Here is a 27,448-nt window from a genome sequence, read left to right as displayed (position 1 = left end):
ACGCTTTCTCTTCTTTACAACGCAAGAATTCAAAGCTCTAGGCAATCATGACGGAGGCTGTACGTTGAAAGTGGGCATGCACGCTTTTTCGCAGTGACAATATTGGGACTCTGAAAACTAACTTCAGGAAATTTGAGTTGAGGCTCAGTGATTCGGAGCACTGGTTGAGGCGCTACTGAATGCCGTGCATCAGGCGTTTTTGCAGTGCGACCGCATGCGTCACGTAGGATTACTTGTCTAAAGAAAATCATCGCTTTCGAATTTTCAATAACAGACAGTCTAAATGAGATTGTTCAGCTCATGAGTACGTAGGTTCGGATATCAAAAAAGGAAGTTTCCCATATTTGATTTTTCTTTTTCGAATGTGTGTAATGTTTTTATTCTGTCGTTTCCTGGGGCATTCTTTTTTCCTTTGAGACATTCTTTCCACATCGATAAAAGTGTCGCACAGTCAGTGCGGATAATCACATGAATTTTATTTTCTGTCAATAATTTTGAAAACATGTTGGAAAAGTGCCATTGCCACACAAGAGCGAGAAGCAGAGACATTGTGTAAGTTCCCTACATGGCGATTCGGTACAGAGTGCCGAATTATGTACTCCTGGTACAGGCCCGAAAGGTTAGTCCGTGGCTTGCGCTCTGCACGGCATAATTTAGGCATTGAGGAACTAGATATCGTACGGTAATACAACGCAAACCAGAGCTTCGAAAACGAAAAGCAAGAAAGAGCAGGAGGCTGCTATAAAGACCACGAATGATCCCTCAGTCCAAACCCCCGACACAGCGACGGGCGACATAGTCTCAGGGCCACCGTATAAGGGCGTCACAGACGCTGCCAGCAGCCGGCGAAAACTTGGTGGCAGGCCAAAAAGTTACGACGGCTCGACTTCGGCCCTCCAGCGTGGAACCTATACACTACTTTGTTGCCCACGTCGGTCGGGGGTGATCGAGCTATATTGGCCTGTTCGATATGTACGCAGGAGCTGGAAAACGGCAACACCAGCCGGCGGAGGGCGCGAGGCTTCTGAGAGAGAAGGGCTCGATGACTACCAGGCATGTGCCGCCTTTACGCTCCTTCTTTCCTCGTTTTATTTCTTTTTTTTTTCACCAGTTCCTATGGTATTTCCAGTGCGTTCCATCGCCTTCCAGAACACGCTGTTCCTCGCAGCCGGTCCCTTTGTTTTCACTTTGCTGCTTCCATCTCGAAGGAGATCTATACTGACAGGAGGGCAACGCGACAAGTCGGCGTGTGATGGGGAGCGGAACCAACTTCCGTTCCGGCGACACCCTTATTGGCTGCGCGCACCCCCTTCGCAGCTGTGGTCCTTCCCTCGGCGCCGCGCTGTGGCGTATATGGCACGCGCATAAATAAACAACTCGATGAAAGGCGCTACGACCGGCGGGCCAAGAACAAGGTTGGATGGAAATGAAGCGGACCCTACAGCGGAACCCCTTTTTTCCCGGTGCGCGCGACGTCCGGAAGGAGGCGGAACGGTGCCAAGGAGTAGCAGAATCGCTGCAGCCGTGCCATGCTGGAAGGGCCTTCATCGCTCGGCCCTCTCCTCCACCTACCGTCTTCCCACTCTGCTGCTGGCTATCGGTCCGCACTACTGTTCGTCACATTGTTAGGGAACTCCTTCACTAGACCGACTGTCGCATGTTTCTGAGCACCGAATTTTCTTGCTCTTATGGTGTTGTTTTCTGTCAGCGCGTTCGCGGCTCTGGTTTTGTGATATTATACTTTGTTTCGAATCTATGCTTCGATTACGAGGCATTTTACTTCCCCAATGTGGGATAGTAAACCGAATATTTTGTTCTGGTTAACCACCCTGCCTTTTTCCATTTTTCCATGTCTCTCTCTTTCCCTTTCTGCATATTAATTAGTAGGTCATAATGTTTACTCTAAATTTTGACTTCAGTCTTCCCCAGGGGCAGTCCTATAAAATCGCCAGGCTCGCTCTACTTTAAACATGAATGTCATTTTTTTATGCAGGGGGTTCTTTGGGGATTCTGCTCTGCCATACTGTGCAACCAGCTTGAATAATACTTGTACTAAGGGAAGCACGACTCTTGTTCCCGCTCCCCTGACAGCGTCATCACCTTGATCGCGTGTCTTATTTTTCTCCATTCCAACTTCGTTCATTCCTGCCGCCCATTAGGTCCCTATGGTTCCAATTCTTTCACCGCATCCTTTCGCACCCTTTGACAATGCAGACCTTGTCGTTTTCACCACTTCTTCTTTTTCCTCTTTCTTTTTTTCAGCTTTCCAGCCCACTCTTTGCCCCCCTTCCGTTCTCTAACCGCCATCGTTCCTCAATCCTTGTCTCTTCACTCACTCCCGTCTCTCGCTCGCTTCTCTGTCCCGTCCTTTCCGTCAGTTCGTTTCTTGGGATTCCGTGTGCGCTTTTCTGTGCGTGTACACTGATGTCGCCATTTCCCGCCGTACGCTGGCTGTCGGCAGCCTCCCCTTCCCTGCACTCCTCTCCTTTCCTTCAGTCGTCGTGCCGAAGCAGCAGCGGGAGCAGCAGCGGCGGGCCTTATATTGCTCCGGGCCAGGCGCCCTGTTTTCTCAGCTCTCGGCGCCGGTGCTCGAGCGTGGCTCCTTCGATGATGAAAGATCGGCCCCGAACCCTGGGACACGCGGCGGTCGCCCGTTCCGTCAATGGCCTGCCACCCTTCCTCCATTTCCTCTCTCTCTCTCTCTCTCTCTTCCTGACGCACGTTGACGTCGTCGCCTTGCTCACTCGCTCGCTAGCCTTCGGCGACACGGCGCCTGCTCGAGCTCAGTTATACTGCCTCGCGCCCCGTCTCTTCTCCCTTCATCCTTTCACTCGTTTCTTCTGTGTACTCTTTCTTTGAGTTAATCGCCTTAGCGCTCTACACACCTTGCGACAGAAGGATTCGAGGGCCCGTGAGCTCCGCTTGGGTTTAGCGCGCTCAACATATGCTGCGGGAGGCACGCAGTTTACACTGTTGAACATATGCTGTTGAAATTACAGTTTTCCGTTCGTAAGTGCTTTTTGTCATTGACTAGCCGCCTTTGCGATTGATATGTCCGTGATTGCGATGGGCTGGCATCTGCCCTTTCGAACAATTCTAGCGTAATAATTTTTTTTTTTTTTTTTTTGAATACGGGCCCAGATCCTGGTGCGAGGCACGAATTGCGGTAAACATATTCACTCTTTGGTATAATGTGGAATACACCTTCTACAAGAGTCGATTTTTTTTTTCGTCATCCCACTCGATGGTTCAGGATCTCACGCTCTGAACTTCTGAAGCTACAGGCTTTTTTTTTCTACATCCCTTGCTGACAGAGCTGAAAAAGGTATACACAATATAGGAGCAATGTGGTTCTAGCAATGTGTCTATATTAAGCTTCGTAAAGATATGTGTTCCAAAATAAAGATGCATAAGAGCGAGAATTAGAACTTAATTCTTAGAGTCTTCTTCTTAGATTGTACAACGATGAACTGATGCGCAAACCTTCCCAACTCGGTAAGTTGCTCGGAACACGGTGTCAAACCAGATGAACTTTCTTGCACGCAAAGGTCACCTTTTACGTCCCAACAACGTTTTCTTCAGGCGATGCGCGGAAAAGGTCTCTGACGTTTCTCTACAGAGAAAGAAAAAAAAAGGGAAGAGGCAGAAGAGCTGAGATTCTGCCACAGAATATCGTGCCTGCGCAAACCCGATACGCACGGAAACGAGCCGCGCAGATAAAAAAAAAAGCAGACGTCAATCTGTCCACGTGTAGGACGAAGGAACGAAGACACGAAAAAGAAAGAAGAATAAAAGAAAGAGTGTATCGAAAAGGAGACGCAAGAGCCTTAGCCGGGTTCCAGCGTGGTGCAAACGGGTTCAGCACATGCACCTACCTTGAATGAGATCAGGGACCGCACAAAAGCGGGACTAGGGGGGAATCCGGGAGCCGCTGCTGTTTTCACCATCTTTTCATGGGCGTTGAAGCAAGCGGGCCGGCGAAATACAGGGAAAAAGAAAGAAATGATGCGCAGCCCGCCTGCGCGAGCGGCACTGGCGGACGGAGTCTTTTCAGCCATCCGCGGTCAGCCGAAAGCACACTGACCAGCCAAGTTTGCCGCCGGAGCTGAATGCCACCGCCGGGCCTTCAATCGAAGTTCCCCCGAATCCCCATCCTGCTTACTCCGATCTTTTTTTATCTGTCTTGTTTTCCTCTCGTTCCTGCTCCTCAATTTTATGCCGAGTTGTTTTGATCAGCGCCCCCTATAAATACCTCTCCCCCTGCATTACGCCATAGGGATGGGGCGCGCCCGCACTACGCTTTATTTCGAGTTTCATATACTGAAGCTAATCCTCGCGATGAGCTGCGATTTCGGGGTATTTTTTTTTTTTTCGTTGAGCGCGTCGCGTCCTATTCAGTCGGCTGGGCATCTTTGTGGAATGCTCGGGCAAAGGCACTTGCCATGATATTCGCGGAGGAAGCATTTTCCCTGCGCGCTCACCGCGAGATTTATTTTGTGGCCTCTTGTTTTTTTTTTTTTGTTTTTTTGCTAGGGTTGGCGTTCAGAATGGCCCTTGCCGCTCTGAACCGAGGGTGACCTTTAAAGTCACCGTCTGTTGTTCCATTGGAAAATGAAGATACAAACAACCATAGCAATGTCTGGCTACTTTTCATGACTCACTGTTTACAAGTTGCGAGCAAAAATACACGCACTGCGGACAAAGCTATAGCCTGCCGATTGTCTCACATCGCATAATTTCCAAGCGTGATGAGATACATGGTGCATTTATAGGAGTGACGAAAACTTCGCGTGTGTCAGGCCATAACCACGAAAATTTGCCCTCTGCGCTTCGTATATAGTCGCAGTATAGGTGTGAAATGACCGATGGCGTGCCCATCGCACGTCAGTGCCCGTAACGAGACACGACCACGTAGCGTGACAAAGGCACATTTCGACACGTTTCCTAACTACAGCTTCGATGGACACTTAGCCTACACCTACGTAGCCATCTTCCGTGACCACGAGTCGATGCGACGTTGTTTCTGTTTTTTGTTTTTGTGTGTGCTTGTGTTTGCGTGTGCGTGTGTGTTTTGGTAGCGTTCGCTGTACTTCGCTGACCTGCCGCGGTAGCTTATAGGGTCTATGCCGTTGTGCTACTAAGATTGAGGTCGCGGGATCGATCACGCCAGCAAATGCCGCATTTTAACTATACCCTCAACGGGGCGGAAACGCAAAAGAAGAAAAAAAAAAAAACACGCACTAATGTGTTTAGATTTACGTGAACGGTAAAGAAGCGCAGGCGGTCAAAGTTGTACTAGAGTCCTCCATTTACGGCGCAGTTCGTATTCAGAAAAATGCCTTGGCACGTATTGCCCCAGACTTCAACTTGTAATACCTCATTGGATTTCAAAGCCAGGTGACTATTATCACCGCTTTCCTCAAAAAGAAAAAGAAGAAGAAAAGAAGGAAACGGTCTATTTTCTATGGCGTACGTGCGTGTGCGTATACACGGCTCGAAATAGGGAAGTAAGAAGCGCGTGATTCGAATTTCTGCGTGCCTGGCGAGGACCTCTAGAGGTATCAAACATTTCATCAGGTTATATTTCATCGCAAGTTCAGCAGTTGGTTTCGCCGGAATAAATTAACAGGTTGGGGGGTCTAAACAGTACGCATACTCAGCCATCGTGGTGGCTAAGGCGCCGTTGCATTCTGCTGCCGAACACGCCGTCGCCGATTTCGTTACGGGCAATGGCGGGCGCATTTGGACAGGATCATAATGCGAAAACGCTAGAAAAACCGTGTTGCGTCCTCGTTCCAAATTTCCAAACCTACACAGTTGATTTCATTAAGCGCTCCTAGCCCGAATAGACAGTTTTCGTTTCTCGTTGCGAATGATCTCCGCCTTGCATAAATATTTTGCTAGGTCGAAACGGGCAAGCGCATTTATGTAGACAGCTGCCTCGTGGCTTAACGGATGTGCGTTCAATCTACGTGCTTGCGTTGCGTCCCCTTACGTCAACTCTCGCTTCAAGTTTCCGCCTAAGTCTCGGTCATCAGAGGCGTGCCAATTTCGTCCAAAGAGAGATGACTGAAATGGCAAAAGACGATCCGAAAAGAAGCATTTTGGAGATCGAAATGGAGCAGTGACCACACTACAAGGCAGAAAACGAATGCGCTATTCGCGCAAGCAGAAAGCAATGTAAAAAAAGAACTTTCATTTTGGTTTCCCTTGGAGAAACATGGGGGCAGGAGCGCTCTTACCAGCCGGCAGAGGACGCTTATAAACCTGCCGAAGCTAAAGTGGACGAGTATCGGTACCTGAAAAGCGTGGACACGGAATGCAGGAAGAGGTCAAGAAAGTTAACAACCAAGTATAGGGCTATTGAAAGTGCAAATGGAGAACCAGGAGTCATCAAAAAAGTAAGTGAGAGAAACGGAGACAGTGAAGTGGATGCAAAGAATGGAAACAGGAAAGACCATAAAGAATCACAAGAATGGGAAGAAGGAAATGAGAAGGGAAAATCTGTACGGTAACACAGAGAGCCATGCTTTGCTACTCGGGGCTCGAGTTGCTTGACTATGGACGAAAACACACCGGAGCAAATATTCGCGACAAAACGAGATATGTGTATGCTGCAGCAAAAGTCGGGAGACCACTGAGCACATGCCAATGGAATGCGAAGGGATTCACCTAGTGAGACCCTTGGATAACGTACCCATTCCAGAAGCGCTCGGATTTAAAGTAGATGGAGGTATCAGCCACCCAGCAGTCGAGATAAGCGAGAGAGGTCATGGTAAACGCAGAACGAAAGGACGGCCGCGCAAGACAGAGAAATACACAGGACAGACGCTGAACTAACAACTGTAGACCGCCATGAGCTGTTAGTTCAGCGCCTGTCGCGTGTATTTCTCCGTCTTGTGCATGCTGTCTTTCTTGCGCTGCTTTTACCATAAAGATCAATCAACTCGACCAGTTTTGCACCCTATCGCAAGCAAGAGACGTTTAGAGTATCGGTGAAAAAAAACGCACACACACAAAAACAGGGAAGTCATTGATACGACCCTATACGTTGCAAGCCATCGTAGCGGTGCAAGGTGCACGGATAAGCTTTGAGGAAAAGAAAAAAAAAAGATTAGCGAGACGTATTTCAAAATGCTAGAATGGAAAGCGTGCATGGCACACCTGATGAACTCAAGCAGGCTAGTTGCCTATTTGTTGCCGCCCCGTTTCAAAGCGGACGCAAATAAATCGTCATCATCATCATCATCGAGCAACCACTCTATATTTGTGGCGCCTACGCGCATATACTTTTGAGCAGGCGATATTTTAAGCGTTCTGAAAGTGCGGCGCGAAATGCACGTCGAGTCCCAACGTTTCCGTACGGACAACTTCTACGCACATCGCGGAGAGCGACAGCAGCTGATATCACTGCGCACAAAACTCCCGCGCCGGCTTGAACCACCTACTTTGCACCTGTCCAGGTCTGCAACGTAACCGACACAACGACCTCAGTAAGGTTCCAGCGACACCCGGAGCCACTGCGCTTCACTCGCGGCTATCATCCTACCCGACTCGGACTTCCAAGAAACATTCTTCGAGAGCGCGCTTCTGTATGCACGCATGAACAAATTAGCTTAGAATGCCTGAAAACCCATAATCCTCACAATCCACCCCATGGCCCTTTCATCCACATATGATCTAGGGACGACAGTATGAAAAGGACGAACCTAAAGCTCGAACTGTTTAATAACAGTTCCGCCGCATTACACAGGACGCGGAGAGCTAAAACAAACGCGATTGCTTTAATTCGACTTTCTCTGTTTCCTCCGCGCTCTAAAGACTTGCAATGAATCCCCTGTGAGCCCGATCTCATACGTATTATCTACCTTCAACTAGAATCGCTTCTTTAAGCGCAGCCGCGCTGTACTGCCGCCTGCGGGAACCCCGCGGCAGCCAATACACGAAACACGCCGATCCACTTCCTATACTGCTTCAGGAAGAAAACTTAAGTCTTCGAGTGGCGAACGCTATATCATTGTCCGTCGAGATGGGCTGACCCACAGCGTCATTTCCTGTGTCTGTTTAAAGGCTGATTTTGCCACCAGTTACTTGGACATTGCTCTGCTGTTTCCGCTGCCGCCAGTAACTCGCAGGAATGTATTCGAATCCGCGAAGTATACAAGAATGGAAGGAACGGGGCGGAGAAAGAGAGAGAGAGGGAGACGCCGCATTTCGATCTTAAACCTTCCTAGCTCGGGTCATCAAGCATCGCGCCGTCGCGTCTTGTCCGCCCAACGCAGGTCGTGATGGATGGATTTCGGACGGCGACCGGAGACGCGATCTGGCCACATCCCCGGATTACAGCCATCGTACACAAAGAACTGGATTCATTTCTGTTCTTTTTGCTTTGGGAATGTTTCGTGACTGCCCTTTATTTATTTATTTTTTTCTTTGAAAGATGAGCGGTAGAGAAATGGAAAAGAAATGAGAAGCGTGGTCCTTGCTTCTTTCATCGAATTTGGTGACGGTTTGTTGACATCATGAGCACAATGCCAGGAGTCATAAAGAATGCCGTGGAGACCAAGTGATCGTACTTGTCGAAAAGTTCGCCTTCCTGGGAAAACAGAGACACTGGATCGGCGGGTCAAAATAGAGTGCTATAGACACGTACACAAACTGCGAAGAAGACGCACGGTTGGATTGTCTAGCGGAGTTTAACCCACAAGCTGTATTTTGGAGCGATAACTGATAACAGGATTACCATGACATCCACTATTTATATACGTGGGAATGAAGAAACCGTTTAACTACGTATATATTGCACCGAATTTTATAGTAGTCGTCGCATATAAAAGAAGAAATTAAAGAGCTACCGATATTCAGGGACCCGATTCTTAAATTCTAAACTTTTTCACCAAAATTGCGACATATCAATAATAATTATAGTAAAGCACGTTTGCAAAATTGCAAGTCAGGGATAACGAGCAATGTTAAATTCTGTAAACTGCATCTATTGGAACACAAAAACTAAAGAAAATTTTCACATTATGCACTACTCTGAATTACATTGATAATTTGTGAACGTGTTGTTTTTTTTTTCGCCAGAAAGCAAGTAGGCCATGTAACGACCTCACGTGAACTCTAAATTAACACATCATATTGGTCCTGCTTTACACAATATAATATATACAATTTAAAGAACAGTCTGACATGTGTATACGAATACATGAGTACATGCATCCGTACGCGTGTGCAAACGATCCCACTCATACACTTTGCAGATTCCGCAGTGCCGTCAGTGCTGTCTCTCTGGCGCTATAACGACGGGCACAGGCACAGTAGTGCGCGTAGTGATTCGAGGAGCCGAAGCCTTCTCGGCCGAACTTGGGCTTCAGCCGATGCACACGTTTCGTGTACACTACAGGAACGCGGGTGGCCCGGACCATGCGCATCGAGATACCTTAGAGTGCGGCATTGTAAGTCTTCTGGGTGACGTGATTGGCTATAACGCTTTTCTGGGCGTTCCGCTTGATCGCGCTTGTAAACGACAGGCGTAGCCCATATACCCTTCATAGTTTACACTACATCAACTACGTTTCAAGTTTAATTTCAACCACGAAAAACAAGGATTTCATGTTTTTGATGGCATACCTTGAATATGACCTGTTAAGACTAAGGATATAGAGCAACAATACATTTTCTTTTTCTTTTGTTTTCTTTAATTTTTTTTTTCGCGCAGTGCAATGCGGTTATACTATTGAGTGCTGGTGGAGCACCCATCTCACAGCTGCGGGGCTCTTTGTTCGCACTCAACTAATGGCAATGTAGTTGGAACTTGTCCGTAAACGTACTAACTTAGACGGAATACTGGGTCACCGGAGACGTGAACTGCAGCTACACTGCAGCAACAACACTGCTAGCGACATCTTGTGACGTTTTGTCGAACAAGAATGCATTGACACGGCTTTGTGTTGCTGTCGAAAACTGGCATCAGCAGCTAAGTGAAATTATATACTTGGTTACTACACCAATAGTTGTGTCTTCTTCGGTTAAACTCTGTGACACATGGTGGCGCCACCAACGCGCCAGATCGCGTTCGCGTCTCCGGTAGACTTCAGCGGTAATGCGTTTATTCCGCAAGGATTCTGTTTAGGGAGAAATGCTAAGGCTCCCTAGTAACTTTTTCTTTCTTACATTACGTTACCGAGGAGTTCAAATGCGGCGTTACCTGACGTCATGCTACAAAGATAGCCGAACTCCGAGCTGCCTAGCGCAGCAAAATTTTCCTCGAAAGGCAGTGTTTTCGTTCGATCGCGGGACCAGAAGGAAATATTCAACTACTGAACGTGCTCCTCGAGGTCCGTATTGGTCCGTATTGTAGAATTTTTGTATAGTTCGCTAACATTTCCTTTCTCATAAGGGCAATGCACCACGACTTCTGCGACGCCTCATAGCCTTATGCCCAGTTTGGGAGCGGTTGCAGTGAGCAACTTTTTTCTTAAACGGTTGTGGTTGTTGTTGAAGAAACGGCGCACGTAAGTGCCCGGCTTCGTTTCTCTCTCTCTCTCTCTGTATATTATATAAATGCCCTGAAATTCGGAAACTGATTTTTTCTACATAAAGAAAAATGACTGAGCAACCTGGCTAAACCTGGCCATAAGAAGCAGCCCAAGGTTATGTGCACTGCAGGTTACTTTCTCATTTTTTTTCTGCCAGCAAGAAACAAACGGCGTAGTGAAAGATATAGAGGAACTCAAGCGAGGGAAACTAAATACGGCAATCAGAACGGCCAGGGACGCGCGAATGGAGAAGCGGGGAGCCATGGAGAGAAACCTTGTCCCCGCGGTGAAAATGGGCTCTCGGCCGCGGAGGTCGTCGGGACGGGGAGTCTTTCTTTCGTGCCATCAATGGACGCCGGACTAGACGCTGGGCCCTGTGCCGAGGGGTGGTCCCCCGCTTGAATGGCGCCAAAATGAACTGCCCATTCAGGCAATCATTAGAAACCTTCCGAAGAGAGAGAGAGAGAGACCTCGCCAGAGTAGCACTCCTACTTGCATCACGGACGCGCTGCGGACGGTAGAAGCAATCGAAAGTCCGAGGCCCGTTTTTGTATTCTGTTGCTTTTTCTTTGCGAGTTGAAAGAAGAGATGCGTGCGCACGCCCTTGCGGGAAAGACGACGACGCGATCGGGGTGGCACACCCACTCGTATACCTGCTATCCCGTTGCATGTGCGCAAATCGTAATTGCGCCGGCGTGATTCTCTGAGAAACTGCGAAGGTTGTACGTCGAACGACCCGGCGCTCGGTCCTCGGCGTCTTCTTCTCGTGGCTGGAGCGTGGCTTTGCCGAAGGTGCGCTAGAATTAGCGAGACCGCGTTTCCTTCCTTCCTTTACGCCTCCGTATACGGAAAATTAGCGAACGTAGTGAGTCATTTACATATTAGTCGCAAAGCACTTTTAAACAGAACACTAAATTCTCTTTTTCTTTTTGTCTGTAACTGATAAACCCATTCTGAAGTCTCCTTGAGGACCTTGTATTAAAGCGGTTGCTATTTTTGAAAAGCGGATTTCAGCCTCATATTTGGGGCTACAGAAGCAACAACTGAAAAGGTTGCTTTACATAAGATCACTGCATATAGAGAGATACCTGCCGTGTTCCTGTCAAGGTAAGGAAAAGCCAATTCATATTAAGTCGGAAGAGAACCTGTAAGTACAATGCCGAGTAGTGCAGGGCGTTTTCTCTGTCAGCCTAGAAAATAAATCATTTTAATTTAGTCGTTAGAACACGCAACATTCGTTATCGAACATTGAAAAAAATTCATTTTGCATATAATTGTCTGCTCCTGCATGGGCCTCCCTTTCTCAGCAGACAGACTGATAATAAATGATAAGCTTCAGTGGGTGTTACGAAAGTTTTTTTGCAGAAATAGAACACCATAAACTACAAAACGCTCAAGAATATTGGAATTGTTATTCCAAGCATGGATGACAGCCACGCAGCTTGGAATTATCGCGAGGTATGAGTTGTGCAAGTTGGAAGTATTTATTTATTCTTATTCCATTTACCTTTAATTAACTAACTAATTATGAGTGATAAAATTCGTTTAGATAACCTTAAATAAAATAAAATATTGCGAAAGACAAATGCGCCATTTAAGGGCTTGAATAATTAAAGGGTAATGACCTTTCTTTATTTCAATCAATGCTACTGCTAAATTTTTTGCTTAGACGCCTTCAATAAAGAGTGGATTTTTTATTTTTAAAGAAAAAAGAAACACTGAAAATTTATTTTGTTTTAGACGGTACAGAAATGCAATGACCAGTATGCCCTTACGCATAGTCAGGCCCGTAGTTCAATGTTTAATTCTGTCGTGACATTCTTACTAAGTTTCGCGTCGATTCCAGTCAAAATTCACGACGTGTTCACCGCTTTTCATTCAACGAACCTCTCATGCCGGTGTATCGAAAATATTTTTTTTGTAAAACACAAGTGTACCTCAAATCAAATTTCGAGAGGAAAAACTTTTCTCCAGTCCAAAGAGCTGAAAAAGCGAGGGAGAGACAAAGAGTTTCGCCACTGTAAAGCGGGCTGTTCGCCTAGTACTGGTTATGGTGGTACAGGTAAAGGAACACTAAAACTAGTTTGACAATTTTGTACAAACGTACTGAGTCGTTAGGGTAGGTCTTCTGATCATTAAGTGAAGCATTTAAGATCTCCGCGTACAGCGTGTAGTTTATCATAAGGGTTTCAAAGTGTGCATCGCTAACAATCGCAGTGGTGCCGCTTCACTGAGTTTTCAACCGCCCTTTCCAATTGACATAGTTATCCCAATTGACGCCAGTTGGGCGAGCTATCCGATTGGCTACCCAGCTCGCGTCACCTATAATTTTTTCACCTTTATGTTGAGCAAATGTTGTTCGTAATAGGTGGAATGTCGGTTAATTGCTTTCTATAAAGAAAAGTAACCGAAAGATACACAGCGACAATTTCTCACTACACTCAAGCACTCTCGGCAAATAGCAAGTGTCGTCTGCCAGTGTTACCACGTTCTCCGTGTGCACGTGAGCTGCGCGGCCAGTGCTCGTCTCGAGCTTTCTTTTCGCGAGTGCCATGGATCACCCTTGTTGTGTTGTGGGCTGCAAATCTAGCGATCGTCAACACGCCAAGCCGCGACATCGTGTCCCTCTGCAAGCAACGGGCGAATTGTGTGGCTGCAGCGCATCTGGCGGTCGGTATCCGATCGGCGCCAGCATCGACGCGTTTGTGGACCTGACTTGTCGCCGAAGGATTACTACCACAATAGAGAGCTTCAGCGTGCCCGGTATTCAGGTAAATGCAAGCGCTAGCGTACCGGCCCTGGGCGTTTTACCGGATGAGTGGAGGCGAAAACGTGAACACCCTGCACGGTGCAGCCACCTGGTGGCACAGAGCTCAACCAGACAAACGCAGAGCTAATATAGCAGTAACCAAGTGTATTCTACTTTGCTGCTGGTGTCAATTTCCGGAAGGAGCACAATCGTGAACACATTGTCTTTTTAAATGTTTAAAATGTTTTACACTTGGTTACAGCAATAGACGCTCTGTGTTTGGCTGGTTAAGCTCTGCGCCACCAGGTGTCTGTACCTTGCGGCCACTCATGCCACTTACGTTTACGCGAAGCCTCTTCATCACAGCGGTAGTATTATAGAGGGGCTTTAGTTTACGCCTCCACTTACCCGTCAAAGCGCCCAGGTCGCCAGCGGTTACCAGAATACTTCGAACGAAAGAACTGTGGGCGCGGATCGCGGCGAAGTCAGTGGCCGCGGCTCTAGGCATCGGCTTCACAATGCGTCAGCACCTTTGACGGTGGCGCACTGGAAGGAAGCGCCGTCGTCCCTGGTAAGCGATAGGCTCGAACCACGGTTGAGGACATTCCAATACGATAGCGCATGTGCGCCAGTCACGTAGTTTTATTTCATATTTCGCGGGCTTTCTTTAAACGCCGGAAAGATCACCACGCAGCATGTGCGCTGCCACAAGAAAATCGTATCAGTCGTTTCTGAACCTCTCTACAACGTAACGAAATGCACTTGGCCCGAAAGTGAATATAAAAATTTTTGAATAAGTGATCTAAGGTAATTAACTAATTAAGCGAAATATAAGAGATAGTTTGAGGAGCGCCACATGGATGGCAAACCATACGTCGTTGTTCTCACCTGGCCGTGGTTAACCTCCTTTTTAAGAGCTTGGTTCAAGTTACGTGAACCATCCTGTATATATATATATATATATATATATATATATATATATATATATATATATATATATATATATATATATATATACATATATAAATATATATAGTAAACTGAAATTTCTCCTACCGTTTTTTACTATATGGTACTCAGGAGATGTCGCCTTTAATTGGCTCCGGCTACTCCCTTTAATATAGAGATTTAGAAAAGCGACAGAATTAACCTAAAGGCAATTAAAATAAAAGTCAACACCGAATCATAATATCAATAAAGTCCAATCACTCTTCTACTGCGGTCCTAGTTTCTCCTGCGCAGTGGACGCGGCCGTCATTTGAATAAATGCGCTTCGCGAGGCGAGTGTAGCGTCGTCTTCGTCCGCCGTAGCACTGCCCCTTGTGGCCTCCGAGATGCACGCTCAGACGCCGCCGCTACCAGAGCACTTGTTGCGCGCATGAAACTCTTCAGAAACCAACCACACGCAAAATTTGCGTGGCTCCCCAGTGGTTAGCTAATGGGACTCCCAACTTCCCATTGCCGTAGAAGCGCAAGTTCGATTCCTAGATGGCGGTTAAAACGTTTTGGGGATGTATGAACCAAGACGCCAACTATGTTATTTCAATATTTATCTTTTGCGAAGCGGCGAACCTAGAGTTGAGGCTGAGGAAGTGTTGAGGTGAGGGTGTGGCTCGGTGACGGATGCGGTGGCGTATGGAAAGGTACGGCGGACGGTCAGACGGAAACAGCTTGCCCATGTTTCGAGCTGTTAACTGCTGTAGCAGCAATAATATTATTGATTTATATCGATTATATGTCTATATACATCAAAAGCTGTAAGCGAACGTCACAAAAGGGATGCGCATAGGAGCCCCTGCAGCCTCTGTGCATTGACAATGATGTATGAAAGTAGAACGACACTTACGTTAGAAGGAACCTCAGGATTGGGGGAGCGAATGAGACCCTGAGTGGAATGCCCGCTGGAAAGAAACGAATAGGCGTAAACATTTCTTTAGCTTGCACGCAACATTTCTGGCACATCAAGTTGACATTGTCCAAAAAGAAAGGAAAAAGAAAGATATTGTGCTTTCAGAACACAGCATAAACTTTACATCCATAAACTTATTGTTTCCAACATGAACAGAACACCTATGGCTAACAGCTTTTATTCAAATACGGCTATTGAATTGACAACGAATATTTCTTATGAAAAAAAAAGGGAACAACCCTCAAGCTGGGTCTCGGCATTTTGGTGCAGGGGACAAGCTCAGGGCTCAGGGAGCATCAGGGTAACCTGCGTGATATGAGTTTTTGAAATTCCATTTACTATAGCATATAATAACACGTGCCGCAATTTAGGGCAGAACAGCACCGCAGTAATTTATTGGAATGCACACGTTACACGTTAAACCACGTTTCCAGCTATGCAAGCTCGGCTACACATATTCTGGCAGTCATGCTGAATCCTGCGCTGAATCCCTGCGCACTTAGGGAACGTAAGCTGCGAATGAGTACAACGTTCGAGCTTGGAATATAGCGAAATAGCTCGGGAAGTAGCTAAGGGCTGTGCCAGGGCTGATGCAACATAATGTGGTTGCTGCTAAGATGGTGGCGTGAATTCGAGAGCAAATGGGTGCAGTCGATATCCGAGTTGATCCCGAGGGAGACATTAACAGTGACATTAAGAGGAAGAAATGCAGTTGTTGAAGCCGTGTAATATGCAGAACCGGTAATCGTCGCACTGTCAGAGTGACAGAATGGTTGCCAAGGAACGGGACATGCATTCGAGGACGGTAGGGTATTCGGTTGAGTGATAAAAAAATTCGGAGGCAATAGATGGGGTTGGCTGAAGTAACGCAAGGGTAAGTTGAGATCGGTAGGAAGCGCCTTCGTATACTGCACTAAACATAAAATGGCCTTACCATATGATGTCGACTGCCAGAAAATGTAAATCCGAATTCCGGATGGCGTAATGAAGCTTCGCGGTAACTAATCGCGGCACCCAACACCCCGTACGGTTTTTAAAGACTACAGCACGTGTTTGATATCTAGTTGTGACACTCAGCGTAATCAGTAGCAGTGGACACAAAAATGGAAACGTAAAACAACGCTGAACGATAGTCAAGCGAAAGGTAGCAAACGCGACAATACTGTTCTTGTCGCTGCGGCACCAAGATGCATGTCTGGCGTGTAGTAAGCAAAATGTCACAGACGCCATGCTGAAATTCGCCTTCCCCTGCATTTTGTAAAGAAAACTGCTACCGATCTCCACGAACATATTGCCTCGAAGTCAGCGAACGCGAAGGGCGTTCTACCAGCAACGAAGCGTGTTGCCACTGTTGGGCGTGATAAATCCGGTACATTACTTGTCACCGATAAAGAATGCTGCGTATCGAGGAGGCGCAAGCGCAAGGAAGCACAGAACCTAACGGACCACCGCGTGCGTCCAAATCCGGCACTGCCTGCGAATGATGAGCCGTGGGCCAACGCAACCGTTGCTGCATTCGGACCAATTCGGACGCGCAGCGCCACATTGGTTCGCCAGAGTGACCGTGACGAATACGAGCAGAGCGAGTCGCCTGCAAACGCAAGTCACACTGAGAAAAAAAACAAAGAAAGCTAGTAGCGAGATAGATTGCGTCCCTTTTCACAGACACGCAAAGCCGATATTTATAAAGAGCGGGGCCCCTTCAGGTGAGGCCTGTACGCAGCGACGCAGCACCATCGATATCCCCCAGACACTCAGGGGCAGAAGGGTCGACCCCTTTCTTTATATCCTGTTCTACCTCGCTGCTTGCTACTTGTTTTTCCCGCTTTTGTCAAGGTCTCGGAGAAGCCTCGCTGTGTGCAGGCGCGGTAAGCTCGGAGTCGATGCAGGCTCGCATTGTGACTCCCTCGTCGGGGAATAGGAAACTGATTTGCGTGCAGGAAAGATGCAATCCCCCGGAGCTGCAGCAGCGCTGTGCCGCCGGAACAAGCCCGGAAGATACGGAATGCGCAGCCATTGTAACCGGGCGGGTCCCGTGGAAGCAGGCAACGCAGCTAGCCGCGTCGGCAAGCGTACGACAAAGCGGGGGCAAAAAAAGAAAAGAATGACAGCAGGGTAGAACAGAAGAAGAAGACGATAAACGTTAAAGAAAAAGAACCCAGGAATAAGGGGCGGGGGGGGGGGGGGGGGGGGGGGGAGGTGTGCAACATTGTATGCCGACCAAATATAAGAGAAAAAAAAAGAACCGGAGAGCTGCGGGAAGAGAATGTGCCTTGTGCACCTTTGGGGTTCTTTGTCGTTCACCGCCATCGGCGTACCGGAAAAGAGAAGCAGGAGGGGGGAGGGGGGTGGCACCAGCGCCTGACGAGATGCAGGAAGTCGGCAAAAGGCGAGAGCTGATGGCCCTGCACTCAGGGAGCGCGTAGGGGGATAAATCTGTTGTCTAGGGGAAGTTTGCTCGTTTTTTGCGAGAATATGTATAGTATACAGCTTCCTTTATTTCTTGTCTTCTTTTACTTTGCTTTTTTTTATGTGGCCGTTCACCACTCGCGACTCGTGTGATGATACAAGACTTGTGAGCGATACATATTTCACGAAGATAGGAGTTTTGAAGCTGTTGCGCTTGGTTTCAGACCCTGTGTTGCGGCGATGCGACAATCGAAGGTTTAGTAGCTGTATCATTAGCAGATGTCGATCCTGATAGTGCCATGAACACTTAAAATTGACAAGTGCGCCTCCCAAGCATGCATTTAACTACCACTCATGTAGCATAAATGAGACAAATCAGGGAATGTCGCAAAGAAAGATTTAAATAATTGGGTTACAAATCATGTTGTGCTGGCGTTACGTTTTTCTTTTGTGTGTGTGTGTGTTTGTGTGTGTTACCGGGTGTTACCTAATAAAACACCCACTACAGATTGCTTTACACAAATTCCAAGTAAACGACGAAAGGGAAGTTCGAAATGAGAGAATAAGTTCCTTTAATTTATTTTTTCACTTACGTTCACACGCGGAATAACGTCATAATGGAGTTAAATCCTCGCACGCAGGCCCGTTTCATAGAGACACTTCCCTATCTTTTTGCCATCTGGCAAACCCGCGTAAGCTTTTCTGCGATGACCAATCTTAGATCAATATTTCAATTAGCTTTATGTACAGCTCATCATATGTTCTCAATAGAGAGTCCGATCTCGAGACCAGTGACGCATCGCTTGATGCAGCCTCGCTACGTAAATTTATCGCTGTCATTATGACTATCGGCATCCGGAACTGAAGCGCCCGGATAAGCCTACTTGTTCGCGAACTCTAATAGAGCCACAACGACGAACCACGAGAGGTAGCAGACGCCGGAGACAGATGGCGCAATGCATTGTCCCCAGTTACCATGGCAACGCGAGGGAAAGTATAGGCGCGCAGAGAAAACTTTCGAGAGCTTACTCTGAAAAAGGCTCAAGTGGTTCGACGGCTTAGGAAGGCCCCGCGCTTGTTGTCCACCGCGTCTCCGCGGATTCATTTGAACCTCCCAGGATTCGGCAGAGAAGCTTGAACTGCCTCCTCGAGTAGGTTTGCACTCTTGTTGGGGAAGCGAAGGAAGTACGCGCCAGGCGCGTGCAGTTATTCCAACGGCATAGCGGGCGGCGCGCGCATCGGCTGCGCAGCTGGCGCTGGATGTTAAGTGAGCCGTGCTTGCGGCGCCAATTAATTTTCTAGGGTGCCCCTTAGCCCCCGCCATTGTCTTGACGCCGTCTTGAGTCCAGAGAACGCGGTTCTGCTGAGCTCTAAATAGACGTCGGCCCTAAGTAAACGGCATGCCGCTCCCAGGGAATTGTACGCAAGCTTACGCCACACGCGGCGTCATGAGCTAGACCATCGCAAGCAGGACGACGTCCCGTCCACCTGCTCTCCATCCTTGATCGGGTTGCCTCACCACGCGGTGGGAGCTCCTTTTTTTTCTTTTTTTTTGAAAATGCGCTCTGCGCTAGCTGATGGTCAATTCAGTTGGGCTTTTATTTCGACATCGACATGTCCAGGAGCACCGGGAATAGAGTCAAAGAAGTCCTGCGCTACTGAGCAAGAAGATTCGAAAATTTGGAGGGAAACCGTTTGGCGATGAAGTGCCTGGGCCGCTGTGACGTTCTCAGCATGGCTGAGTACAAACGTTATATTGTTAACGTTCTCAACTGATGATGATAATTTGTGCGATTGTTATTGTGTCCATTGTACAAAAGTTGTGTCAGATTGTTCAACAGTGTAATGCTATGACATCGAAGCCTGCTACAAATCTTGCTGTTTAAGTGGCACAGTCGTTGCTCCTTTGCTGAGAGAAAAACGATATTCTGTAGTCACAAAGCAAAAAAAAAAGATGTGGGATGACAGTGAAACCGTTAACGCGTGCACTGCGCATTGTAACCCGATGCAACGGTCCTTAAGGGTGCAAATTGGTCTGTAACTCACACCCTTACACCCGTATGGTTGTAAAGATGTGAGTTATAAACAGAAAGCACCCTTAAGAGTGTAAATTGGTTAAGAGTGCACAGCAGGCGATGCGAGCACTTGGCGCTCTCGACTCGTGCTTGCGTAGTTAGCAAGCTCCCAGGCGCTGCGCGCCTGAAGCTGCTCAGCGCAATGTGATAAACACCTGCATAATTACCCCAGAGACGCAGAGCGGAAAACGGCAACACAAGGAGAAGCGCCCCGAAATAAAACCAACGTGTTGCGTAAGCATGCCATGTCGGCGTCAAACTGCCACTATGCACGCGTTCCCTACCTACAACGCAGTCCTTCTATGAGAAAATCTCACGAAACTGCAGGTTAGTATACGTTATCGAAAAACGCGCGTGGGTTGTGTTAAATAGTGGATTCTTACCGCCAATCTGTTGCATGAACTTGCTTGCGTTACTTAGAAGGCCTCCCGTTGTGCAGAGAACGCAGACTAGCATGCTGATTCTACCAAAGCACCGATAAGGAAAGAGGATTGTCGTAGCGTGCGGGAGCCGGATATAGACCTTATACCAAGTCTCTATTATGATGGCTGACTCCTCGAATATGTTAATGGGGAAAATCGGGAAGAACATAAACTACACAAAGAGCATGTGCGCCACTTCAGCCGCGACCAATGAATGGCCGGAGGCACTGTGCGCGATAAGGAGATTGGACTCACCAAGTGGTTCACCGTCCAAATAAATCGATAGCTTCAATCTTTAAAAAAAATAAAACAACGTGAAACATCACCCTCTTCGAAACGAATTCTAATCGCCTTCGATACCTTAGCATCAATTCACCAAATATCTGGCGACAACAATGTCCATGTCGCATGTAAGTCACCTCATGAAAACAACATGCCGATACCCAAATGTAGAAAATCGGCCGTGCATAACTTCTCGTTCTAGCCTATTTTTCTGAATGCGAAAAGCTAGGCCTTAGATGCCTCTTCTATAGAGAGATACGGAGTTTTGCTTTCGCGAGAAACACATTGCTGCTGCTGCTTTCTTTTGATTTTGTATTGCGATCATTATGCACAGATGTCACATCACTAAAATTGCCGTCAGCGGAAGCTTCTCTTGCTCCGCGATGAGCTCACTTTCGTATCAGCTAAAGGAGAAAAAAAATTTAACGAGAGAAACCCCGAAGCATAAAGTATCTGTCTCGGGCATCGGGTTTCGTGCGGCAACCTTTCGATACAAACGCGCGCCCCAATCCCTCGGAATCCCGCTGAGAAAAGAACAGAAACGCCACGGGACCGTTCTGAATTTCGCAAACCTCAATGAAGCTCAGCAATGCAATGACGCAGCTTCGAGACCGCTCCGTGCTTTGTAACCCCCCGTATCTTTATTTCCGAAGGCAACGCTCGATACCGCTCGGAAAAATTTCTTCCTCACATGAATTGCTCGCCGAACGATATGGAGAAATAATAATAATAAAAAGAAAAACGAACATCGAGGAGATTGCGTCCGATGCGAGGAGCAACGCGCTGGAAGACAACTCGGCGGAAGAGCATCGTCGTATCTACGGAGGCAGCGGGAGGAGGGGTGGTAGAGAGAGGGGGGGGGGGGACGCGAAATTGGAGCGATCGGATTTAAACGTGGACGAACCGCATCGACATCGTTATAAGCTCCCCCGCGCGGATCGAAGTGTGCGGCCCCAACCGCGCGCACGAGAAACAAGCGCCGGGCCCGGGACGGGGCCCACTACACGCTACACCGTTTGGGCGGAATCCCAGTCACGGGCCGCGGCAACAGACTCCATCTTTTCCACGCGCGCGGAGGAAAGACGCAAAGGAGCGTGAAACCAATTTTCTCTCTTCTTTCCGCATCCTCCTCTTCCTCTCCTATTATTTCCCGTAGAAGGGTCTCGCACGGAGAACACACGGCTTGTTAAAGAAAGAGCTCTTCTCCGCGCGGCTGCCGCCGCCTCCGATGACCCCGCTGGCAGGTTTCTGATTCTGCACAGCGGCCACGCGAATGGCGACTCCGCATAAAGGCCACGAGTCGACTCGACAAACAAGCGCCCAGTATATAGATTGTAGCGCGTGTGGCATATGGCAGTCGCCGAGGTTCCTGCGCGTTCTCATCACTGGCAACAAATTCTTAGGAGCGCCTTTACGCAAGCGAATATGTGAAAATGCATGCAAGTAGTCACGCCTCTGAAAGGCGCCCGAGAACACGCAGGTTATTCTCCCCCCGCCATCTTGAGACCAGGTGGCGATGCTAGGGGCCAAACGACTTCGAATTCACTGAATAGAGGTGAGGAGATTCATGTTAGCCTAGAACTGGTTGTAGATTGATAATTTCTACTTTCGAAGTAGTCGTTCCGAAAATTATTCTTATCTAATATATTGGACAAATTTTCCATTGCTGACCTTTGGAAGAATAAAGCGGACTTCAGTACAAGAAGGGGATAAAAAAAAACGCTAATATTTTGTTAGCTTGTGGTTGCGGATAGAAATCCATAACGGCTGCTCCATTTCAAGGTGACACCTAATGTTTGGTTTCTAGAAGTGGTGATGGTGGGGTCCTGAATTACGTCATAAGAATCCTCTCCGTATTGTTTCGAATACGCGATAGTTCTCTCCATGATGGACAATCCTCTGTCTATTGTATAATATTTCGGAGTAACACAAGTTTCTGCATTAGGTGGTGTACTTCGCAGCTTTTCACTGTACTCGGATGATGCGCAAATGGTCCCCAAGGTTTCTCCAGTAGTTTAAATTTCTACTATATATCTCAAAGGAAAAAAAAAAACATTATTGCTCGGGTCGTCTCTCCTCTTTAAATGCTGATGGCATTAAACTTTACGTCACATAGAGGTGTGCCCGCTCCTTGCATCGGCATTCAGAGAGCTACACGATAGGCAGTTCCAAGTACTCATAAGCATTAACTGGAACGTTAGCACATTCTGCCACATATTTTATGGATGTATTTCTAGAAAATGCACCTGAGCACGGAATTTCTGCTAAATGAATATTAATTCAGTAGTCCTCGGCTCAGATTCCGCATCTGGGACGTGCACTACAAATTGACCAACTACAAAGCTAATTAGCGAGATTTTCGTATTTGGCTAATACCAGTTTGCAATTTGTCTTTCAAATGCCCGTCTCCTTACATAATCCAGTTGATGCGACGGAATCGCGGTATGTAACGTAAGAGCTATCTAATAAGTTCGATTTCGTTAAAATTTAAAAGCCGGTCGGCGTCAATTGACTTTTTTCTTTTTTCTTTTCTCTTGAGAAGTAAGACTCCATAAAGTTTTGTCCTTAATTCAGACGTACTGACTGCGTAAAGAGGTTTAAAATGAGCTTCGATGCAAAGCAATAACTATCCCGCTAGTAAACTCACCCCTTCGTGCACTACGAATGAAGGGCGAACGAAAGACAGTGTAAGAGAGATAAAGAAAGAAAGAGAGGTCGACAACCTGCGCGCACGACAAAGGCAGGAAGCGAAAAGCACCTACTGCAATAGCGCAAGCGGTCGCTCGGGACGGGAAAAAAAGAAAGCCACCGGGGGAGACGGGGCCAAAAAAAGAAGGCGATCAAGTGGTCTATTGCGGCGGATTAAGGGAACGCGGCTTACCGTTGGCGAGAGGGAACATTCTGTCGCTGCAACGGTCCAATCAAAAATACATGCCTCGCCCCGACAGGCACACCTACGTTTACAGGCGCAAAAAGAAAGAAAAAAAAAAAAAACAAGAGAGCCTGAGTTGCTCGAGGGTGGAAGACGAGGCGCAAGCAGAAAGCGAAACGCCGCGACGCAGCCCAAGTGTGCGTTTCGACAGAATGGTAAGCTTTTTTTTTTTTCTGCTTCTTCATTAAAATTTATACGCGTTTACATAAGGTGTTCGTTTTCAGTCTCTCTGCGTATATTTCTTTCCGGGACCATCTCGCGTTCAGAGTGCCTACCGCGAGTTTTTTTGCCGCTTTGGCGATGCTTATTTGATTATTTAGTGAGCTGTCGAGCTCTTTCCAAGCGGGCTCCGTGCCTTGGTTTTGAATTCCGCTAAGCTCCTCAAACTCACGTTCAAGCAGATTTTCTTCTTTCGGCAACGTTATACGCCGTTCCGTTCTAGCTGCCTTGCCTGGTTCCCAGGTCTATTCCTTTCTTTCTTTCTTTCTTTCTTTCTTTCTTTCTTTCTTTCTTTGTCACTCGTTTGTTTTACCAGTCTGGCGTCAGCTTTAGCCTGTCAAAAGAGAATAAGAAGACTTATTCTGTGCTCCAAAGAGGGCGCCAACCACGACTCATAAAAATCCACACATATCTTGGAGGTATACACAGCACACAGCGTTCTCGTGGAAGGAAAGAGAAAAGGGGGTGAAGTGACTCCGGAGAGGGCTTTCATTAGAGCGTTCGACCCGCTATTGGTCTGCGTACGCTGACGAGGCGATTTTAGTTCACGTCGCTCGGAGCAGTTCACAGAAGCGAGTCCTGTATAGGAAGCGACGACGGTATTTTCGCATTCCACTCGCCGCTCGCAAAGGCTACGAGGCTTAACCTCGCCTCATTTCGTAACTGCGCACACTGACGGGTTTTCGAAATGAAAATAATCTTCTTCGACCGCTGCCGTTGGTCACTTCTGATTGTCGATAATGTATAAATAAGAAAAAGAGTCAAGCCAACGCAAGCGGAGCACCGCTTTTCAGTTCTGCTTGCCCTAATTTTCGCAGCGCTCCGCGGTTTATGTGCTTTGTCTTTCATTTGTTCCTCCTTCTAGTTCCGTTTGCTCCTACTGCCTTGCGGAACTTGTGCAGCCCCAGAGTTATTTATTCATCCTCTATACGAAAGTGCCGCCGAACTTTTCCGCGTTGACGAGCGAAAATAGGTAATCAAGGAGCTAAGCCACGACTAAAATCAAGTGAATAAATAAAACGGCAGGCCGATTTTTGCGCAGTCAGCACGACGATAGCCCCGCGGCGAGAGAGATTTTTCTTCTTTCGTGCTTCGAGTATAAAAGCGCCGAAATAAAGAATGCCGTCGTTCAAACTTGAGCGCTCTTCTCGCCCGCTTTACTTAGCTCGTTTAAGTGGCTTCTCGAATGAGTCAGCGAAAAAGGCGATTATTCCTTTGCGAGCTTCGCGAATGGCGGCGCGATGCGCACTGCCGGAGCGTTTCTCGGCTTCTCGCGCGCAATGCTAGAACCTCGACAACAACATAATATAAAAAGAAAAGTTAAAGAAAAGTAAGCGAGAAATGAAGCCGAGCTTTCTTCACGCGTCCGTTGTCTGTGCACACAGACGCGCGGGCGCGCTACTTCGCGCGCTGCGCAGGGACTTTGCTGACTCGCTGCTCTCAAGCCAAGCTCGGGTGCGAAGCAACTTTCGTCGCAAAGGCTTCCAACGCCACGCAACCGAAACGACTGGAAAGAAACTGTCGGGGCAAGAAGCTCGGAGCAAACAGATCCCCCTACTGACACCCGCTTTTTCTCGCCCCCCCCCCCCCCCCCCCAAACCCGGCCACGACGCCTTCCTCTTCCCCGATTTCCCTCTTCCCCAGTCTAACCGCGCCTTCCCTAAAGTCTTGCCGACCTTCCAGTTCCATCCTATTTCTGCGTCTCTCCTCCGAGGACCACCTCGTCCGTTCCGGGCGGCGCTTCGCGGCGCGTGATGCAGCCTAAGCCCAAATCAAGCCAGCACCCATCCGAGCCAATCTGCGCAGTGCCACTCGCCAAGCCGGCAGCTCGGAGTATAACGGTGAAGCCAAAGCCTGCCCGGGAGGGTCATTGGAGCGGAAACAGACGAAGCCAACGATGGCCGCCTTCACCCTTACCCTCCCCCCCCCCCCCCCCGTCAACCTCCCTCTTGGAATTTCCTCCTCAGCGGTTCACATCTTGGTTCTTACTTTCTGTGTGTTCACTTCTGTTTCTGGCTTTGCATTGCCCGCTACTTCCTATGCTTCCTTTGCTCTCGCTCTATATATATACTACACCCCTCGCCTTTATTTCTTGTCACCTTCACTCTACTTTTTCGTCACTTCGCTGCCGGAACGGATGAATGATCGCTGTTTTGCGGATGGCTGAGCTCATTTGGCAGTCAGTGTTCGTCGTACTTACTACTGTGTTCGCGCTACGGTCTTCTTCGGTGCGTGTCTTGTGTACTTTTCAGTTGACTAAAAGAGAGCAAGCAAGACGAGCGACGGCAGCGACATTTTGCAAACTCGAGAAAGAAAGAAAGGAAGAAAGAGACAGAGAGAGAGAGCTATGCCGACGGACGAAAAACTAACACTCTATGCTCTCCATACCTTTGCTTTATTTCTTTCCCCTTATTTCAATCCCATAAACAAACACACCCGGCGAGACAAACAAAGCACAGCGCGCTCATCGCAAGCCCAGTCCCTGACTTAACAGAACGCAGCAGCAGCTTTCGCTTCGGAAGCGAATGCTCGGTAAGCATCCAGGCGCCCACATAGATTTTAGGCTCGAAAGAGATGATAAGGAAAAAAAAAGATAGAAGAAAAATTCACGAGGTCTGAAGACAAAAGCTGTGAAGAGCGGACGCTGCAGAGAGCGTTGACTCTCGGTTGATCTCTCCTTGGCCCAGCGTCCCATAATTTGCTTCGCGCTTCAGCGAACCAGCTTCTGTCAATTTTTTTTAAACGCTTGAGCTCTCCTGCTTTCTTTTTCTTCAATATTTTTTGTTGCCCTCGCAAAAATAATGGAAATGCGACTTTAGCATGTAACAAACTGAAGTATCTGACGAATTTTTATGAGACTGGCCTTAGCGTCAAAAAAAAAAAGAAAGAAATGCCTTCGTAGAGAACGAACGAAAGCCTTTCGTTACGCTAGCTCAACTTGTAGAAGAAATACCTGCGTAGGCAGTTTTTGATTCGGACTATTATATATCCATGCAACGTGTTTTTTTTTTTTTTGTGATTCGGAAAGTTCTCTTACTGGAAAACAATCGCTGAGCGGTCGATAATACTCCCTAAAATTCGCTCTGTCGGTAAATTCAGAGTGTAGAGAAGATTTGAGATTTTATACAAGTTAATCAACCAAGTCTGGTTTGGTTTAGTATAGCCGATTCGATAATAAACGTCATTATCTACGGCGGGTCACACCAGAAAAGCATAAAGATTGATTCGAGGTTTTTGGGACGGCAAGGTATGGAAGACACACGCACATACAAAAAAGAACACATTATCTTGAAATTGGTACCGATAATTGATTTTTTTCTTTTCCTTTAGAAACATTACGCTAACAAATGAACGTGGCGTCCCAACAGTTAAGAATGAAAACGAGATCATGAGATAACCGGTTGTAAGAAGCCTACATTCCCATTTATTTACATCAAAAAAGCAGAAAACAAAAGCGATAATTATCGAATGTCCCACGCGCTCTCTTCGGCTGCCTCTGGCACATCAGTATCAGTAAATACTACCTTATTCGATAAGATTAGGAGAATTAAAAATAAAATTTTCAAGCCCCCGCACCACTATCGAAACCACAGAAGAGGTGATTATGAGACAAGTATCACTGTGCCCCGCATCCATCGGAACGGTTCCTTCGTGGCGATTATCGTGACAAAGCAACGTGGAGGCCATCAAAGAGGTGTTTGGTGGAGGGATCAGCACAGCAGAGGGATAACGACTGGGATATACATAAAGTCAACAGCGCTAAAGCTGCTGATCGAACGCGCAAGTAAATTCCAGTCAGTCAAAGTAACGTGGATGTGAGTGATTTGTAGGAGAAGGGGGTTCAATTGGGAGCCAGGTAATCTCGTCGATGCCGCACCTATTTCTCTTTACTAGCACCCCTCCCCCTTGG

The 27,448-nt window shown here is 47.5% G+C and overlaps 1 protein-coding gene across 5 annotated transcripts in view; it reads right to left on the bottom strand.

Annotated features, from left to right (window-relative positions):
• GluClalpha (glycine receptor alpha 1) overlaps positions 1 to 27,448 on the bottom strand; it is a 398,335-nt gene that overhangs the window by 245,571 nt on the left and 125,316 nt on the right. For 3 of the 5 annotated variants that reach the window (XM_050178334.3, XM_050178330.3, XM_050178333.3), the window contains exon 3: positions 15,137 to 15,191. The exons of 1 other annotated variant lie outside the window; for it this stretch is intronic. The gene's annotated coding sequence lies outside the window, so the exon portion shown is untranslated. Of the gene's footprint in view, positions 1 to 15,136; positions 15,192 to 23,710; positions 23,873 to 27,448 lie in introns of all 5 variants that reach the window. One more of the 5 variants, XM_055070894.2, reaches the window with a different exon arrangement.

This window comes from Dermacentor andersoni, chromosome 5 (genome assembly GCF_023375885.2).
Source record: "Dermacentor andersoni chromosome 5, qqDerAnde1_hic_scaffold, whole genome shotgun sequence".
NCBI classification, from domain to species: Eukaryota; Metazoa; Arthropoda; class Arachnida; order Ixodida; family Ixodidae; genus Dermacentor; species Dermacentor andersoni.
Note: the sequence above shows the minus strand (reverse complement) of the source record. Positions and strands in the feature narration are given on the sequence as shown.